The 17,062-nt window shown below is 38.4% G+C and overlaps 1 protein-coding gene across 1 annotated transcript in view; it reads left to right on the plus strand.

The window, feature by feature from the left end:
* kcna4 (potassium voltage-gated channel, shaker-related subfamily, member 4) overlaps nucleotides 1–16,387 on the plus strand; it is a 60,362-nt gene extending 43,975 nt beyond the window's left edge. The window contains exon 3 of the mRNA XM_061065412.1: nucleotides 7,797–16,387. The gene's annotated coding sequence lies outside the window, so the exon portion shown is untranslated. The remainder of the gene's footprint in view (nucleotides 1–7,796) is intronic.
* Nucleotides 16,388–17,062: the final 675 nt, after the last annotated feature.

Below are 17,062 nucleotides of genomic sequence, written 5' to 3' on the forward strand. Positions count from 1 at the left end.
TGATGTCTTTGCCATATTTGGTAGACATAGAAATGCATTTTTCAAGCTCTGATAGTTTTGCAAAAACAGCATCATTTGATTTTAAACCTTTCTGAAAGGTCGGTAAACATTTGTGTCTCGCTGCCGCCCGCCAAAGAGCAGCACACGCACAGATTTTGTGGGTCATGATCGTTCATCATATGACCTCTCGTTCTCCAAGAAGCCGCACAAACACTGATAACAAATAACGTCTTTCTGAGAGCTCCTGCGAAAGGACAGTCAAAGTCATGGGTCTTATAAAACCATCTTAGAAACATCTCTGTTTCTTGGACAGCATTGCAGCTCCCTTTGAAAAAAAAAATGTAACAGGTAAATTGCCTGTGAAGCTCCCTCTTGTGCTTTGATGTTGATAGTTTGGAGCGCTTGTGACACACAGATCAGAGGGAGATTTAGAAGAGTATTAAGAAAAATACTTTGTGGTGTCAGAGAGGATATTCTCAAGAGAGGGAGAGCTTAAGTGCAAACCGTCATAATCGTGCAGCTTTAGTTAAAATAAAATGAAAGGGTGAAGGGGGAGCTGGCAGTTCTCTACCTGTAGCAGACCCAGAGGATTTTTCAGGGAGTGGTTTGCTGCCAAGCTGAATATCAAGGTGTATGAGAAGTAAAGGCAGAGCACAAATGGCACAGTACTAAAATCATGAGTGTATAAGCCCGTGCACAATGACAAAAAAAAGTCACTGGCTGCAGCAGTGCATCTAAAAGAAATGCACTGATCAACACCTTCTCCTACTGTACTCTACCAGCGTGCAAGCATCACATTTATTCACAGTACCTCAGATGCCATGTGTCCCTACTAAAATTGTTAAATATGTTGATGTAAACAAATAGGGATGCACCAATTTCACTTCTTCAGTCCTGATACAGATACGGACACCTGGGCTTTGGGTATCTGCAAATACAGGGTACAGATCCAACACCAGTGTGAATGACTTGAGCTCCAGGTATCTGTTGTGAAGCTTATTGCCGCTCAGCTTTTAACTCTGCAGTGTTAGCTTTGTTTTGACACAGATATTGCAAGTAGTGGGAGAAGTTCTTGGCATATCAAGCGTAACATACCTCCAAGCTGCTTTGCCTTTGTTTTTAGTTCCCTAGATGCTAATGACACACGGCAGAATAGCATAGAACTGAATTTTAAATACATAAGCCCCATGGATCAGTCCATTGTCACAGATACCCAATCCAGCTATTTGAGTCACTCTCAGACAGATGTCTGATGTCTGGATTTGATCGGGGCATCCCTAAAACAAACCATGTACTGATCAGTTGTAGGCTCAAGTAGAAGAAAGGTGTGTTTGCAATGATTTCACGTTTCGATTTGTTTTTCTTAACTGGAGATCACAATTAAATCAATATTTTGAGGATGTTTTTAGCATCCTGAAACAAAACTAGTAGCAGAAACTTCTATGCTCCCTGGCATTCTCCCTCCAGTCACCCTCAACCATATTTAGATCTCATAACAGCAGTATATATGACAGATGTGCCCAGTTTCGACACACAAAAAGAAAACAATGCAATCAAACTACCGGTAGTTCTGTTGTTCTTTGCAAGTCTTTTGATGGTGGTGTCCCTATATGACCACAAATAAGCATATAAAAGCTGATTAAAATGTTATAACTCATATGTGTTTTCTGATTAACAGATTGTCACATGAAGCTCATTCCAAATAGTTAAAAAATACCCCCAATAAAATCAAGAGTACATGAGCTATTTATACAGAGCAAATCTGTCCAGAATGGAAAGTTGTTCACTTCACAAAAACAAATTTAACAGCACAAACATTCATTGGATATTATTTAAGATTCACATGGCCATAACCCAAAATGTGAAAAAGAGATTTGCCTGCCTTTTGGAAAAGATTTACCACCTCAGAGGTTGCAGGAGGCTGCAGGGTTGACGTGCATGCAACGGGAACAAGTAATGAGAAGCTGTTATGTCTCATTTCCCCACTCCATTCAGCAGAAATAGTATTTACAGCCAATGTCCTCACCTATATGCCCTCTTGAGGCTTTTGTTCCAATCTGAGGTACAGACATTTACTGCTCTGTCCAAGTGGAAAACTTTTTTTTTTTTTTTTTTTGGCTTAACACGTCTCTGCAGGGGCCAGGTGGAATAAATCTCTGTGTAGCTTCATGTCTAATATGAAAGCTGTGCCAGGCTTGAATAAGCCTCAATCATTGTGAAACTAGGTGCCGATGAATGAGCCTGAATTTCAATCACATTCAAACCAAAATACTTCCAATATACTATAAATGTGATCTATTTAATCAGCTGTTTGTATGTCAGCCGCTTGTCGAAGAGGGACAGCAAAATACTATTTCATTCATTATCTGTGTTGCATCACTGAGGTCACATTATACACAGCTTTGGCTATTTATAGAAGCGATATTAGCATTAACTAATCACACATTATAAGCAGCGATTTCTTAATCAACGCTCTTAACCTTCTCAGCCTGCTGGATCTCTGCAGTGAGCTCAAGCTCTTGTGTTATTCCAACCATGAGATGTTCACATTACAGGAGCAGTAAGTAACCTGGTAATCTTGAGTTGATCGCTAATGGCAGACAGTGAAATTCAGCAACACTGTCAAGACTTCAGCTCAGCTTACAGGCCTCAGAAAACCAATAACTGCTCTGGTTAAGAGCATAAATGGCCTACTTGAAGCACTGTTAAACATCAGTGAGTCGCTCAGACTGAACTGCACTTTGTTTTACTCCATTCGTTCAGTCTGACATTGTTGAGTTGGCCAATTTCGTGTTAGATTGGGGTGTTTTTCAGGGTCTTTTGCTCTAACCAATAAGGTGCACCCACATATGCATTTAAAAAAAGGAATTCCCCGTTCCCTTTCACTTTTTTAAATTTATTTTACAATACCTAACCAGTTCCTTTTTCTGTGGTTAAGTCATGTTGTAACCTTCCGTCTACCACAAGTTCCTTATTTTCTTTCAGAATAAAAGCAGGTTTGTATCCAAACAGACAGAACAAAACTACAATGATACACTGATATCAACAACCTAAATAAACAACTGTACACAGTCTGATATACACTGAAACACAGGAAATATGTTGATAGCAGGTATCTTAACTGACAGATAAAAAGCGGTGTTGGTTTCAAACTGTAAAATGAGTTCCAGAAACAGGTGGAATAACTGTTGAGTCATTTGGATTCATAAACTCCATCAACCCCCTGCAGCTGTGTTAATGCAATTTTGTGTTTTGGGGCTGTAAAAATGCGCCTCATAATATCGTTCCTGCAGGTTCAGTCACATCTGGTCGCTTTCAGCAAACATAAAAATGATTTTAAACTCAATCCCGTGGAAACAAAACAGCCCCTGGGCTTCTAAATTGTGAGTAGCGATAGCCTCTGGGCAGCAGGTGGGTTTGTAGATCTGAACAGGTTTTACCCTTTGGTGCTCTTTGCTTAGCACTGAGGACAAAGTGCCCAAAGTGATAAAAAAAAACAATCTAGACTCCTGCTGTGCCACAGAAGTGAAAGTATCCAGGTGTGCCCACTGCCTACAGGCATGTTACATGCAAACAGACAGGTGTTGCACAAATGATTGTTATTATTTAGGTATTAGCTATTTTTTCTCTCTACTGTTGGAAATCTTACAGCACTAGTGCTCTCCATGATCGAACATGGACTGTCAGAAGATCTCTGAGGAGGCCTTTGTAGAAGAGTCTCCTGGTTGGCCCTGATGAAAAAGTGTCTCCTGTATTTCAGTGTGGACTTCTAATCACAGCAGGTTAAGCTAGTGGAACCACCTGAATATATTTTAATACAAACTACAAGCTCCACCACTTTAGCCAATAAACAATAAACTAAACCTCCTGCAGGGGCACAGGGATTTTTACTAGGGTGTAATATAGTTCAATATAATCAACTAGGGTAAATATTGGCTGCTCTATCACCTGCCTTCAAGGCAGATGGATATGTTATGCCCTTATATATGATTTAAAATGAACTCAGAAAGTTCAGAAAAGTCACACATTAAAGCTAGATGATGTGTTTCTTACTTTTTTCGGTCTGCCTCAATGTCAGGTAAGGAAATGTTAATTCAGATCTTGAGTGTATAGTATAATAGGACCATTATTTCAGTGGTTATATGCTATTAAGACCATTCTGTCCACTTTGGCAACCAAAAGTACAATTCTGGCAACTATTTCTGAAACCCCCTGAGGCTGTCAGGCCGCGCTCAGTTTCCATTAATCATCATCAGTAAAGTCGTTGCAGCAAAGCTCCTCACACAGAAAATGACTCACTCTGATATTGCAGCCTCCCATTAAAAAGAAATTTAGCTTAATTTGTTGTCATGAAGGTGCCTTTTTACAAGACGTAATGCACAGTGAAAGCTTACCCTTACAAGGATCGCAGCCCAGGTATGTTGAGCCTGAAGACAGAGTTTATAAGATCCTGAAGCTGGCTCTCTTTTTTTTTAACCTTGCTAGATCACCAACGTAAATCACTCTGCACACTTAACCTGTTCCTGAGGAGGTTATGCTCAGAGTCTCAGATCAGTTTTAAGGCACCACTCTTTCACTGATTTGTCCCCTGATGCTATTCTCAAGACTTGGAGATGATAAAGATTTTCACCAAAGGGAATAATTGTATTGTATTGTTGTGTTAGTAGTGCCACTGTACACAGCTGCACAATTACAGTAGCACAAACTGCATATTGTGCTGATGTTTTTTGGCCGCGGTAGGCACACAAGCATTCAGTCGGTGATGCAGGAAATTGAACCCCTCCACCCCCACCCCATCAGCCTTTCTCAACCTATTGTTTCTGTGTTTTCTTAAGGTAATGAAAGATGAAATGATAAAAGCACAGAGACTACTTTCGGTTTCAAAGTTTGTCTTGGAATATAATTACTGTGATTGTAGTGTCAGGTCTAAATGCAGGTCTTAAGTAGATAGTCCAAACAAATCTATCCAGTTTGCACATTAAGAGCTCTAAAATGTGCAGTTGTTCTTAATGGAAGGCACTCAGACTAAATTGGAAATTAATATGAATTTACACGTTTACACAAGTAGTTGTTATAGTCAGCTGTTTCTCTTGCATATTTTGCAGCAGCAGTGTTGCTTTTTGCTGTTCTACCATTTGCATATCTTCATTACTGTTCATTTGAATGAGCTGACTGAATAGGAGACACAGCCTCGTTTCTCTTTCCTGTGTAAAAAAAAAAGTGAAAAGATGCTTAAATCCCCTCTTGTTATGCGAGAGCATGCAGCCTGAAGCAGAAAGCTTGGGTTTACAGGCAAAGTTGATAACCACCTCGGTGATACCCATTATCTCTGACTGGGGTTTATGTTTTGTCCGGCCAGCTTACACAAAAGAAAGCCTGTGTATGTTGAACTCTCTTTGTTGTTCACCTCTCTGTCCTCATGCCGCTGCAGCACAATCATCAACATTCAACTCAAGTCGGTGTGTATTAAGTGTCGTAGTACGTCGTCCCGGTAAAGCCCTGTTTCCCTCCAGCTATAGGTTGCCTACTTCAAAACTGTACACACACTCTCACACACACTCACTCTCACACACACGCCCTGCTTTTATGTCAACACCTGAGAACAAGGAGTTGAGTGTAGAACACTACCGTCCTCTACTTCAAATAACCGTCCTTGTTTTCCTCTGCGTGTGACATTTACGTCTCAATGTTAAATAACAGTGAGGTCACAGACGCTGAATAATATTAAGGATACACTGAGCTCACATGGTTTCACCATATCAGTGAATTTCAGTGATTTAAATGTCCCTAACACTTAGTATAGTCTGTGTTTATCTTATACTTGAATATTTCATTCTATATTTGTTCTCTTATCAATACAGGTGCAATCCACATTACACACAAACACACAACCTGTGTGTGTTTACTAAAGTAGCCCCCCACTAAAAACAAACACTGAAATGTAAACAAGTACAGGTTCAGCTCCAAAGTCTTAATAGGGGAATTAGATAAAAAACACTCAGTATGTTGGTTGTAATTGCCTTGTGTGCCTGCTGCAGCTCTGATTGCATGCAGAATGCCTTCAACTCCAGGGAGACTATGTGGAAATTCTCAAATTATTGAGGTGGAGAATTATACAACAGCTGCTCAGTTAAAAGAGGACGCTTGTCTCTAATAGTCTGCATCTTAATAAGCACAAATAGCTATGACACAGAACAGTTATTCTGTGAAATGTTCAGCCCTGCAGGGGGGGGGGAGCCAGAAAAACATAAACATCTTCACGAAGGGGGTGAATTTAAATTTGAGCTAAATCAGCTTCACAAACAGAGCTACAGAGGAGGGGAATATTAGCTTAATGCCATTTAGCAGCAGTTGTCAACATTTTCTATGCTGTGCTCATCTCCCGTGTCGCTGATGCACTCGTACATGGATTGAAGCGCAGGTCTTCTCTCATAAACTAGTCGTGGCGAAATGGATACCTGTTGATTTGTGGATCACCCTCCACGGTTCGGGCTGCATGTGATCCGTAGTTTGATGGAAAATGTATCAGCAAGGTTTAAAATAAATGTGCTGCTGCTAAATCCCTGTGCAGAATCTCAGTGAAAAGCTTTAAGAAGAGTATGTAGGCTCCAGATCAGCTGTGTAAATAGGAAGACAATTACATATATTCTTACAAAAGTTTGTTGCAGACTGTCACACAGTCAGAGGTCGTAAGGAGCTGATATTTCAATGTGTACTGATACTTTTATTCAAACGCTGCTTCGACTTTTCTCTGTTTCATCTCACATGTCATTTATCATGCTGGTATCAGCTTGTGGCTGAATATGAAATCGATCAGAAACTTGACATAAGTAACGTTAAAGCCTGCAGTTGTCTGTTGCACCATGGTACGTCCAAAAACGTTATTTGTTCAACATTGTCAAAGCTCATAGGAGAATTTTTTTTTTTCTGCAGATTATAACCAACTTGTTTATTCACAGAAAGATTTCTATTTTGTGTTTGTAAAGGTGAAGTACCTGATGGTCAGTAACACATACTGTTATTGAAATGATGCAGCTTTTTACATTATAGTCTGCTATAGACTTTTTTTTAGAAGAAGGAGTAGAATAAATGTTATTTTCCTAATCAAAAGTAATGTTTCTGGGTCAGTGGTCACACTAGTGGGGCCAGTGATCTTGATAACCCAGTGGCCCACATTACTTAATGTCAACCCCTGTGATAGTTTGTTTCAAACGTGTGACCACTGTCAGTTTGTCGCTGCAGCTTTCCAGTTTTTGCTATTAATTAAGTTTAAATTAAGTCCTCTTCCTCTGTTTTTTTTATACCATTGTCATTAAATTACTCAAAGATATACTGTAACCTGTTTTGCATCTTTTATGTTTTCAGTCGGGTTTTTCTATAATCAAACATTTCATTGTTTCAGATGAGAGAAAAAGAGAAAACAGTGTTGACAGTGAATTAAACTTTCAGCTGGTAAATGTGTATTTCCCTTAAAGGGGGAATAAAAGGGGAATAGTATGTTGAGAAGCTAATATTGGTACGGTATTTAACTAATCTTGTATGTTGTCATTATTCACTGTGTATGTGATTGAAGATTCCCAGACCTTTTATCCGCTCTGAGTGCTTTAGCAGGGATTGTAACTTAATGACCCTGATCATTATCTTTAGCGGCATGCATCTCTAAAAATCTCTTGGGTTGAAGAATATATGCAGACTTTGCATTTGGACTGTTTCCTCCATGTTCAGAATGTCGTTTTTTTTCTAAAGACTGCTGACAGATTTTTAAACATTTCTTGTTTTTTTGTTCTGTCTTACAGCGCTGCCAGTTAAGAGAAAACGGAGTTTCCCCCCACAAATCTGGAAATTGCAGACAACAAGCAAAACAATGTGACTCGTCGTCTTGAGCACAAGCAGAGACCGAAAAAAGCAACAACAACTGAACAGGACTCGGCATTTGGACGAGAGAGGATAAGAGCTCCTGTGTGACATGAGTAAACAAACAAACTCTCGAAGGGTTAAGACTGGAGTTTTAAAAAAATGAGTAAGTCGTGGCCCAAAGTGATTGCCTTAATTATTACACATATACAGATGTATGAAGCGGTGAAACTAAGAGACTTATCAAAGTACAAAGATGTTTTATTTACATGTGAAAAAAAGTGTCTTGTAAGGAACAGATGTGAATATTTTACTATGATAGAGATAATGTTTGGTTGTATCGTCGACATAATGTTTTAGTTGGGTCGGCTTCGTAGGTGTCATTGGTTCCTAAATGGTGAGTTTGCTCTCTGCTCATGTGCAGGAAGCAGTAAGACTTAATCTATTTTTATCCTGTTTCATATTGTCAACCAAACAAGGCTGGCCTGAGTTGCTCACTCAAACGCTGGCAACAAAATCTCTTGACTCATATCGTGTCATAACACATGAAAATCCTCATTCAGAAAGTGTATAGAGGGGGTGGGAGAGGTATACTAGACGTATATTGACTGGCTCAATGCTACACACTGAAATAGATCAGAAGAATATCCTCTTACATTAAGATCCACTTACACTTAAGCAAAGATGTCAGGCACATAAACACCGTCATAAATATCTGCCACACTCACTTTCTATCACAGAAAAAAAAAACTGCAGATGAAACTCGCCGGGCCCTCACCGCCCCCGAGAATCATCGTCGTAGAGACGAATTACCTTAGGTTTCTTTCTCAGATGCAAATTTAGAGCTGACCAGCTGCTTTGTTGATATGTTTTCACTTTGAATTTAACTGTATGCAAAAGTAACATGGACGTGTGTTCTATATTTTTTTAAACCTAGCCTTGATAATTACATAACCAAAGGTGAAACCCTGAATTTATTGTATGTTGTGGACTTCTGGAAAAATGTTGTGAAATAGATGCACACTGAATAGGAAAAAAAATGTACATAGCAGACATTTATACTTGTGTGTCCTAAGACGTGTTGCAGATAGAGTACTTTGAGACTTTTTACTTTCTTTGACTGTTATGACCATCGACCATTATCATCCGTGTTTGGTTTGTCCCCGCTGATACAATCATGTGTGGCTCATATTGTTGCGAGTGCTGCTTCAACATTTTTCATTGTCAGGTTTTTTTTTTTTTTATTCTTCTCTTTTGTTTAGTGTTTCTTTTTCTTTTTTTTCAACCTGGCCATTAAAAATCCGCCCAGTCATTTATTTGGCACACACAAACATAAAGTTGCTGATGTTGTTTGTGCAGCTTTGTCCGTCAGATTCTGTTACCTCTCTTGGACCTGCAATGTTGCTCGTAACTGAAGAAATAGCCACTGATTTGCCAGATTAGTTGGCCACTATATAGTTTTCTAAAGCAGTAGTAACTTCTATTACATATTCACATGAAGACAGTGGTTTGATTTCCTATGTTTTCCTTTTTTAAAAGACATCCTTTAAATGCTGGGTTAACAATAATATCACTTAGCAAGCTTGAATTTTGAGCTTTGGTGTTTTTATCTCTATTACTGAAAATCCAAAGTTCACATTCTTGCTCTTTTTTCCCAAAAATACAATCTGTAATCACCTCAAAAATCCCTCTGAAGATCTGTTTACTGAATTTTACAGATATTTCTTTGTGTAAGGAAAACTTCTAACCACAAGTTGACCACAATATTTTTAAAATAGATGTCAAAAGTTTGCTTTGGAAATCCTGATGGGGAGTTAGCGCTTACTGGCAAAGAGTAGACACACATTAAGTTTATGACTTTCTGAATTCCAAAAGTTTTACCAGAAATACAGCCAAATTTAGGGATTGTCAATCTGCAATGTGGTTTCTCCTTCAAAAAGTTACACATCTGGGGTGAATGAAAGACAGAACAATCCAAAACGAGAACAGAACACAAAGGAATTAACGTGAATTAAAATGTCAGGGTGTAGATGTCTCTGTTGAGAATATAAATCTAACCACAGTATTAAAGGAAAAAACAGGTTTCCATCATTTTCTCTATTTAGTTTTTTGGTGATTCGCCACTAAGCATTGTACTGCTCCATAAAGGACATTCACAATTATTTCCTCTACTATTAGCCAACTAGCAACAGTATGTTTTTTGATTCTCAACTTTTAGCTAAGCTATGCTAGGCTAACAAGCTGCTGGCTGTACATAATTACATTCCCAACATAAGAGGGATATAAATCTTCCTAAAGCTCCTGTGAAGAAATTTTAGCAGGTTATAAAACAGACTGAAATTCATATTGAAGCCTCTTTATTTGCTACAAAAGCAAACAAGATCATCAGCATAAAGAGTGACTAATTCAATATAGTTATTTTTTATGCCTGTAGCTACTGCCACAGGGTAGGTGTCAGATGAAGTGAGTTAAACAGCATTTTCTTTCAACATATTTCTTGGCAAAGGTTCTTAATGACAGAACGCTTTTACTGTTTATAGAAAGCAGGATGAGATAGTTGTTCAAAAACATTATCTACCCATACAGGACAAAATCAGCAGTACCACTTTGTCCATAGGGGGCCCAAAAATGACAGTAACAGAAAGTTCTTTAGTTTATTCAGTCAGACTTACTAGCTAACTAACTAACTAGGTTTCTTTTAAACAAAAAAATGCATTAATTGTTGTGGCAGTAGATTAAATGACCATTTAAACTTACTATAAAGATCTATTTTCAGAAGTAATTTTGATCCCTGTTATCTTGTCAGTTTATCTGCCTAAAGCACAAGCTGTTCAAGATCTGGTTTGCCAAGCCAGCATACTTAAATTTTGGCCTGGAGTTTTAACCTGGGATCAGTCAGGTGAGGCCTGTAGTTGTCAAACTGATTTTTGGCACACTTAAACATCAGAGACATTCATAGCCCAGATGCAGAATTACCATACAAACAGCCAGTGTTGGCCAGAAGCTGAGCTGCAACAATACTGATAAATTTACCAGAGACAAATTAATCTACCCGGTGATATGTTGAGCTACAGCCGGGTTTTATCACAGAGCAGAACAAAAGACGCTAAGCCAAAGACTAATACGCCCACAGGTTAACAGAGACAACAAGAACCGGATCAGCATGAGAAGTGAGCCTCCAGGCAACCATATCCAATCAAGCAGAACAAACAAGCACCAGAGGACACTGCAAAAATAGTATCCAACCCATTTCCTCAATCTGTGAATTAAAACTATTTATTTGGTTTGAGGCTGCAATTATGTCAAGTTGCACTGATACAACGTCCTCACTTAAATCTGCTGTCACCAGGAGATCAGCTGCGGCCCAGAGGAGGGAGGTGTACGTTAATATTTGAAGCAACAAGATAATAAAGGCCTATGGGCGGATTTTGACGCAGATTGAATTTTACAGGGAGGAACAAAAATTATCCCGATGTGTGAGCTGAATAAGCAAAGGTCATAATCCACATTAACACGCATGGATGTTTATTAAGAGGTCATGCAGGACATATCAGGAGTAAAAAAAAAAATATATCCTCAAGACTTAACAACAAATGATCTTCGCCTACTAAAGCGCTGCATATTGTTGCTGTGGATGTGAAATTTACCTGCAGCAACATCACTTTAGTGATAAATGTTAGGGATGTTAAAAGTCTCTGTGGAGACGAGATATTACACGGTGAGAGGAGAATATTTTAATTATGATCAACTATGAGCTGGAATAATCAATAAGTGCAACATTTATAATATTTTCTGGCCAGAGGAGGATGAGAAGATTCACTTTACATAGTTTAATCACTGTCTTAAAAACAGCTTGAATTTCATTGAAGAACTAAACTTATCTAAAAGAAAACTCTTGTTGGGCATTGATTTCACATTAAGAAGGGCTGTATCAGTGTGAGAAACTGCTTTTCTGTTAAGGCTCACACATATCTGAGGCCTAAACATCTCTGAGATTCCCACAGAGCAACAACGTAAGATTAACTTTTTAAATGAATGCCTCCCATAATCAATAACGAAGGATTTCTTACAAAAACAACAAGTCGACCACAGATCTAAAGCCAGGCAGACCACAGCCTGGTGTTTACCAGACACAGCGATGTACTCAATTCACACTCTTTCCAGTGTTACCAGATTTCCCTGACGAAAATCTGCATTTTCAGATCATGAAGTCTGCCCAATGACCATAAACATAGCCAGATTTTAGATTTCTATTTCCATAAAGGGAAGGAGCCTCAGAACTGTTTCCATCCTTGGGTAGTTTGCCTTATTTGTACAATTAGGTAAAAGCCCAAACCCCCAACAAAAGTTCTAAAATAAAAAAGTATCTCACCCGAATCTGGAGAGTAAACCTTAGTTGTGACAAACTAGGAGATCATTTGTTTTTATTGATAATCTGCTCTCAGTCGCTCAATCTCAATCATACCACTCTGAGCTGTTTCACTTGCCTTTCAAAGATGTCAACTCATTACGCTCCTTTTCTATCTTCAGTCTGTCATGGCCTCCAGCCTAATCGATTACTGTGAGGGAGGGGGGTTTCATTTTCTCTAACCAATCACTAGAGACCAATGTATCCGCCTGAGTTTGATGTCATCTTTCATCTACACAAGTGTAGAGATGCCAGCACAGTGATATTGCCAATTAGTGCTATTTGACTGAAGACATATTTTATGGCCATGTTCAGTTCTGGCTGCTGTTCAAAAAACATATTCTCTGTTCTTTCTGTGTTTTAAAGTTAAATATTTTTCCTTTACCTGTGAATATGTCTACATGGTGACTGGCTGGTTGTCACTTTAACCATGAAAATATATTATTCTACTTATTTTAATGCTATTTAGTGATTGGAAAGACTCACTTACAAGTGCAGTACTGCCACCAACTGGTCTGGAGTGGAACAAGGGCAGTAGATGAAGGAAAAGCAGTGAAATTTGGGCAAACTTGGACAGTGAATTAAAAGAATTAAAAAAAAACTTGTTTCACCCTGATTGAATAAAGAGCCATTTTTCATTTGGCCAATGAAATATTTCAACCTATGTACAGCTTTTGCCCCATTGTGAATGGAGTGGACGAGTTGATAAAAAAAACAACTATGATCTACAAATTGGACTTTTTTTTAATGTTTTTGCTCTAAAAAAAATATGTTTTGCCAAACGCTCAGGCATCTTAAAAAAAAAAAAAAAACCTGACAAAGCTTTGCAGACATATCCCCTCCTTATGGCTCAGTTTGGTATTATGGACACACACACACATTAGTCTGAGGATCAAAACTAGAAGTGTTTGCTGTAACAACCACAGCGTCAGATAACACCATGACACTTTCAATGTCTTGATCCCCTTATGAACAAGGTGGTTTATGAAGAGCTCTGCAAAACTGTTGAAATGGGACAGTTTATATTTGATTACTGTTGTGCTGGTTTTTATTTGACTGACTGGATTGTAGGCTGATTCACAGTCTGCCTGCAGAAAAGTATTAGCACTCTTTCCTGCAAATTCAATGATTACAGTGTTTTTAGAAAATTACCTCATATAGGAGACAAATGAAATATTTTGAAGGACTGCTTTGTGTTGATGAAAAGCCTTTGTATTAGCTAACATCAGGAAATCACTCAAAATTACTGGGTTAATAACAGGGTTAGCTCACGTCACTTAATCTGGGAAACACTCAATGGTCACTGCTTCAAGCTGTCATTTAGGTAACACCTTGAGGTTTTTCATTGATTCAGGAGCCTTAATATCACTCAATTGTATCTTTACAATTTTAAAACAGCTTTCATTTTCTGGCTTCTACCGTGTGCTAAAGCAGAAAGGGATTACATCAAAATGTTTCATCTTTAGTGAATGTGTGATTTGGCTGGAATAAAACATTTAGAGACATGTACACACATATCCTGTGATCAATAGACGGTCTCTCATAGACAATCACAACAGCCAGCCAGTTAAAAGCCAAAAGATAATCTTTTGCTTCAGGACTGCTTTTTCTGACTGCTGCTGCTGTCCTTTCATGGTGTCTCAATGGGTACAAGAATACATCTTTGCAGTAATTATACCAGCCGCCCTCATTCATCAGACTATGTTATCTATTGGACATTCAAATATATCATCAAGGATTTAATTGTTTTCATTTGATATATGAAAATTAACTTAATATTTTTTCAGTTTGAGATATTCTGTGAGATTGAGCAGAGAGAAATTATTCGGGATGAACCTAACGCCAAAGTCCCTGTTGATTAGACAGATATTTAAATAAACACTACTCATCTAGTATCAAGGTAAGAAAACACTAACACAGTCATCGTTGTCATGTCCTGTGTTATCTTCTCAGACAGAGTGGGATCACAGCATCTGCAGGTAAACAATGTCAAATTGGTTTTCCTAATGGGACCAACATTAGCAGCCTTGGCGCCACCAGCCTTTGATTCCAGGTTGAGGTACACATGACTGTGCTGGTTACCCATCGCTGGTCGAGTGATTGCATGCCAGTATAACCTGACAAAACCTACATATCTCCATTTTCGAGACAAATTACTCCCAAACCCATTGGACCTACGAGATGCCATCTGTCCACTGTGCTATGTAACCATATCTAATGATTTAGTTGGCCAACCACACATATCAAGAAATTAAAAGTTTTTTGGGGGGGGTTGGGGGGTACAACAATGAAATAAAATAAATAATTAGAACATAAATGCAAATTGTAATAATAGTGTATTGCTTCTGGAAAAGAAAACAACAATTATAATTTCCAAGTTGTGTAATGAATGCTCTGTTCAATGTCAATGTTTCAAATCTTTTTTGGGTGGTTGAAAAATCATTGCTTAATGTCCTGAGAGCTGAACACACAGCAGCATATGAGAGAGAGAGGATCTCAGAATAGTGAAAAGTATGTTGTAACAGCCTGATGACACTTTTGAATATGCTCTTTTTAGAACAAAGAACGTAAATCTGGATGATTAAAGGCTGTGTTCTTCAGCCTGAATAGACCAATTAGCATGTTAGCATATGTTTTGTCATGTTACATTCAATAGACTTCATGTAGGGAAAGGCACACTCCCCCTCAAAAAGCCTCAAAATGTACCCGCCAAGAATCATCCAGCATGTGTAATTTTGGCTGTCAGAGAGAGTGTAATTGAAATGTTTTGTTTCTTCAATCTGCAGTATAATCTTCATTTAAGGAAGATAGTGTCAGTCATGACAAGAGTCTGTGGAAGATTTTGTTTTTATTCCTTTACTTCTCTCAAAAAGGAATTGATGGAGGAGGAGGGCATCAGTGTGTGAATTGAAAAAGTCATAGGATTGTCACAATACCAGAATATTAAACTATGATATGGTTAAAGAAAGAAATCAAACAATATTGATGCATAGAAATAGTCCTGGGCATCCACTATTGGGTAGTTTCTTGTTTTCAATTAGCAAATATTGCAACAAACTCCTGCACGTTGTCTAAATTGCACAAATGTGTTGGAAAACTTTTGGTACTGCAATAGTTCAGACTGAAAGGTTGCCAACGTAAGTGTGCAATCTAGACAGAAGATTTAGGTTTTTGTAAAGCTTCTGCACTTAAAAAAAAAAAACCCCGTCATAATCATTAAAACAGGAGAATAAAGTGGCGAAAAAAGTTAGTACAAAATGTTGACAACCTAAGATCACCAACAAAGATTAAACAAATTAATGTATTAAAAAGAGAATTTAACCAGAAAAGAATGGGGATTACAACCTTATCAGGTGTCTATGCAAGAAGGAGCAGTTTGGTCAGCCAAGGCCCCGGTCGCATGATTAAAACGATTATGATCCAGTTCATCTACATTATTCATAATGGACGTCACAGTCATTTCACCTGCAGAGAGGTAAAACATCTACTCGCAGACATTGCTGTACTGATGTCAAATAACTGGGACTGCTTTGTTGTTTTTCTTGGGACAGTAGCACAACTGGGGGACACAATCAATCTGTTGTAACTGCTTCACATCATGTTTGCTTCATATCCAAGCTGTTCATTTGGCTTGTCACTCATAATGAAAGAGGGAAATTAGGATCAGTCAGCAAAGGAGAAGTGACAGTATCTATAAACGAACATGTAAAATATTTCTACAGTTCAGGTGTTGAGAAATATCCATGTGAGTTTTGGCCAGCCTTGCTTTTATTCTGCATGATGCTTTGTTTTGAGAAAAATGCATCCTTACCAGAGGTATGTTTGTATTCTTTTCTGCTCTTCTCCTTCTCTTTCACTCTCTCCCTCCCACTCTCTCCCTCCCTCTCTCTCTCTCTCTCGTTCCCTCTCTCTCTGTATCTTTGGAGCTTGTCACTACTGACCTTAATTCTCACCCCCCCCCCCCCCTTTTTTGTTTTCTTTTTTTGGTAAAACCTTCCAACTTCTGGATTTTCTACATTCATAACATTTTGTAGACAGCAATATGAGATGTGATTGAAAATGGAATATGTGCAATGTTGACTAAAGAAAAATATAATATATTCAATAAAAATTCAGAAAACAGAAGTGTTTCAAGTTGTGCTTTGTTGAATGAACAGCTGATGACTTCGGATGTAGCATTCGCCCGTATGCATTAATTGAGTGTGAAGGCTTTCTAAAATACAACACACCTCTGTTTATTAATCAGTTAGGTTGAAACAATATATTAATTTGTTATTTGTATAGTGTAACAATTGATAGTTATCTTCATACCACACTTGCTTTTTTACAATAGTATAGTTTCATTTCAACATATGACATTATTTTTTGTACAAATCATGACCTTTAAAATGTGATGTGTCGTTGGATGTTATTGTATTTTCAAAATTTCACCCTTTATCATCCCTAACTCTTCTTTTCCACATACTCCATGCACGCCGCGGTCCGTCAGGACCACGGTTTTGCTCCGTCGCACCACGGCGCCTGCCCCACTAGGTCCGTTTCTGGAATGCGAGTGCAGCCATGAGCAGCTGTACACACATCACAGGAGAACTACAAAACCACGCTGGAATAAGACTTACACATGCAAACATGTTGTTTTGTCTTTCTGAGGATGGTTTGTTGATCGTCTGGTGCCTGTTTTGACCTAATGTTGATGAAGTGATAGAAAATACGATTAAGAGTCAGTATATTGTGTTTTATTTGGGAACTGACCGGACACTCTGTGCGTTTCTTGTCTGACTTCCTGTCCGGGTCGTTCTA

This window comes from Labrus mixtus, chromosome 1, assembly GCF_963584025.1.
Source record: "Labrus mixtus chromosome 1, fLabMix1.1, whole genome shotgun sequence".
Taxonomy (NCBI): domain Eukaryota; kingdom Metazoa; phylum Chordata; class Actinopteri; order Labriformes; family Labridae; genus Labrus; species Labrus mixtus.